We start from the raw sequence: 4,222 nt of genomic DNA on the forward strand, positions 1-4,222 counted from the left end.
AAAAAAGGAGCTAGAGGCTGTGAGTTCAGTTGCTGGCTCTCTCATACATGCTCTCTTGCCCTTTCCACCTTCCGCCACGGCAAGAAGGCCCTCGCCAAATGCAGGGCCCTCAACCTTGGACTTCCCAGCCTCTAGAGCCATGAGCTAAATAAATTTCTATTGTTTACAAATTGCCCAGTCTCAGATATTCTGTTATAGCAGCATAAAATACACTAAGACAATGGCAATAAATACGAATAAAATAATAATCTCAATGCTTTAGGAAATTACTAAATATGCATGCTTAGAAGAAAGACTGGAAGCACAAAACCCATAGGAGGATTACAGGTAGTTTGTATCTTTATGTATTATATTCAATAACTATGTATTATCAAATTGTATATTAGAAATAAACATGATTTTTAAATTTTAAATTTTTTTATTTTTTTAATTCAACCTAGGGGCTCTAATTTTTTGGTTTTTTTTTTTTTTTTGAGATGGAGTCTCACTCTGTTGCCCAGGCTGGAGTGCAGTGGCACGATCTCGGCTCACTGCAAGCTCCACCTCCCGGGTTCACACCATTCTCCTGCCTCAGCCTCCTGAGCAGCTGGGATTAAAGGCACCTGCCACCACGCCTGGCTAATGTTTGTATTTTTAGTAGAGATGAGGTTTCACCATGTTGGCCAGGCTGGTCTCGAACATCTGACCTCAGGTGATCCGCCCACCCTGGCCTCCCAAAGTGCTGGGATTACAGGTGTGAGCCACCCTGCCTGACCTCTTTTTTCTTAAAGTAGGGCTACAGGTGGTTGAGGAAGGGGGATGGCGTCACAAACTTCAGGACAGGCAGAATCACCTCTGAGCTTCCAGCTCCTGGCCCCTGCTTGTTGTGAAGTTCCTTCAACCCAGCTCAGCAGAGGCCCTGGAGAGTGGGGCAGTCAAGAAGACCCATGCTGTCTCTAAACAGGAAAGAAACCCTCAGCCATGGTCCAGCTGGACCAGAGACAGCTCTCCAGCCAGAGGAGGGTGGAGCAGACTCAGGAATCTGATGAGGCCTCCAGTTTGTGGCTTACCTTCCAGGGGCCTCCTGGCAATGTAAATAAGACCCTGAAGTCATGTGGGTCCTATGAGGATGTGGTGATGTGTGGCTTTCGAGCCAACCACGGCTGGGCCCATGGCCCAGGTCCACCACTCACTAGTGTGGCCATGGACAGGTCACTTCAATCCTCTGAGACTGTGTCCTCAGCTGGAAAATGGGGCTGCTGATGCCGGTGCTCTGACCTGGGACCCCACCACTGGGCTACACTAGGGGTATAAGCCGGGCTGGGATGCAAGAAACCACGGTAGATGAAACAGGGGACTTTAACGTGGGCCAGGGATACTAGAGATACTAGGTTCCAGGGGTAGCAACCATTCCAGGCCCTGCCAGGCTTGCCACATGCTGTGGAGGGCTGCATGCCATGGCAGAGAGCTGTGGAAGGTGGCACGGCCCACTTCCACACCACTGCCTGCTGAGGAGGATGGAGGCTTTCTGGGTCACTCTGGTCCTGCCTGGTCATGAACGGGCCTGAACTCAGCTTCCTCAAGACTTCTCTCTAACACTACAGTGACCTGTCAGCCTTGAATAAAGTCATCAGAAATGGATCCACGCATGCTGATCCCGAACGCCAAGGAAGTGGTACTTCCTCCATCCACTTGTTCACTCATTCATTCGTCCATTCATTTGTTCACTCTTACCCAACCACCATCCAACCAGCTTGTTCTCAGAGGCAAGGGAACAGACAGAGGTGACTTGGAAACAGGAAGGCAATGACCTTCTGAAGCACAGTGTATCATTCTGCCTTGTAGTAATACTCAGCTCCACAAAAGAGGAAGAAAAATTCCACTAACTGCTAGAAAAAAACCAAGTCACAAGAGGTGATGATGGAGAAGAGGCAAAACTCAGTCACCATGCAAGGCCACCTACCAGCTGGGCGACCTGTGAGATGGGGATGATACACCTTAACCCTCATAGGAATGATAAGCTCATCCAGGCCTTGCCAGGTGCCTGGTTCCAGGTTGGGACTCAGTTATGTGAGCTGTCACTATGATCCTTTCCTTGAGTTCATGGGTCTGTTTTTCTCATTTTATTTTTGTTTGGGTTTTTTGAGGCTCCATGAAAGTCATCCTCTCCCCTCTCACCCAGAAATGTTCCTGTGCCATTCTATTGAATCCTTGCATATCCTGAAGTCCCATCACCAAGCCCTGGTTGGGAACCCCTGCTTAGCTTCCCTAACACCTACTATCTGTATGGCCTTGGACAACCACCAATCCTCTCTGTAAAATGGACTAATATTACGTGGCTCTAGGATTTACTGTAAGGAACAGATGAGGTGGTACTTATAAAGACTCAGTCCTAGGCTGGGGGCGGTGGCTCACTCCTGTAATCCCAGCACATTGGGAAGCTGAGGCAGGCAGAACACCTGAGGTCGGGAGTTCGAGACCAGCCTGGCCAACATGGTGAAACCTCGTCTCTACTAAAAATACAAAAAGTAGCCAGGCGTGGTGGCGGGCGCCTGTAATCCCAGCTACTCAGGAGGCTAAGGCAGGAAAATCATGTGAACCCAGGAGGCAGAGGGTGGAGGTTGCAGTGAGCCAAAATCACACCACTGCATTCCAGTCTGGGTGACAGAGTGAGACTCTCTCAAAAAAAAAAGACCCAGTCCTAATACACCGTGGATATGAAACCAGGTCAGACACTTCCCCCTTCTCCAACAAGGTGCCAACACAAAGGAAAAGGTTGTAAACTTGGGGTCGAGTCCTAGTGTGCCAGTTAATTGACTACGTGACCCTGGATAAATCAATCTCCCTGAGCCTCCATTGCCCCATCTGTAAAATGGCCTAATAATCTCTTGCCTCCAACTTCATTGAGAAAGTTAAATGAGATTCCTTACATGAGAGAACAGCATGAAAGCCACACACTTAATATGTGTTTGCTAAATCTCTAACAAATGAAATCACCAGAAAGTTTGATGCTTAGAGCATGTTACTTAGGCTTCCTACAAACATATGCCTTCCTCTCAGTCTGATTCCCAGGGAAAACAAAATAAAACAAAGAAATGCTTTCCCAGAACTACAATTTATTAATGTATTTATTTATTTTTGAGAACTAAAATTTATGGACATGCCATCAGCTGTTTTTTTTTTTTTTTTTTTTTGAGACGGAGTTTTGCTCTGTCTCTCAGGCTGGAGCACAGTGGCGCTATCTCGGCTCACTGCAAGCTCTGCCTCCCGGGTTCATGCCATTCTCCTGCCTCAGTCTCCCGAGTAGCTGGGACCACAGGCATCTGCCACCACGCCCGGCTAATTTTTTGTATTTTTAGTAGAGATAGGGTTTCACCATGTTAGCCAGGATGGTCTCGATCTCCTGACCTCGCAATCCGCCCACCTCAGCCTCCCAAAGTGCTGGGATTCCAGGCGTGAGCCACCGCGCCCAGCTGCCATCAGCTGTTCTTAAGAGTCAGTATGAGAAGTGACGAAACCTAGGCAGTTCCTGCATCTTTCACTGAAGCTGTCCCTTACACAACACACTTACACAAGGTCCCTGTGCCCTCTCCAGAGGTCACCATTAGGAAAGCTCATGCATTCTGACAACCTGGCTTGCTTCCTCTTCTGCAGTTCAAGAGCTCCATAACCCCTTGAGTTTCCCTTTTATTTATTTATTTATTTTTTGCCTTGGCTGCTGGGAAGCTCTGGGTTAAGTTCCTCAGCTTTGGCTTGACTCCCAGGTCTTACTTGCTTTTTTTAGTATTTGGGTCTTAACATTTTTACCTTCAGCTTATCAGTGGCTGGAGGACTACAGGGGACTGGTATTATAAACCTGTCCAGGTTTTTTGCAGAAATACATGGGATTTAATTAATAAAACAACAGTCTCAATAGTAACTGATAAAATAATAGTTGAATGTGTCTCCCAGAAGGCATGTGTTGGAAACTGAATCCCCAGTGTTGGGAGGTGGGGCCAACAGTAATGGGAGGTGTTTAGATCATGAGGGCTCCACCCTCATGAATGAATTAGTGCTGATTATAAAAGGGCTAGAGGCGGCCGGGTGCGGTGGCTCATGCCTATAATCCCAGCACTCTGGGAGGCCAAGGAGGGTGGATCACGTGAGGTCAGGAGATTGAGACCACCCTGGCTAACATGGTGAAACCCCGTCTCTACTAAAAATACAAAAAATTAGCCTGGCATGGTGGTGGGCGCCTGTAGTC

This window comes from Colobus angolensis, unplaced genomic scaffold (genome assembly GCF_000951035.1).
Source record: "Colobus angolensis palliatus isolate OR3802 unplaced genomic scaffold, Cang.pa_1.0 Scaffold27, whole genome shotgun sequence".
Lineage (NCBI taxonomy): Eukaryota > Metazoa > Chordata > Mammalia > Primates > Cercopithecidae > Colobus > Colobus angolensis.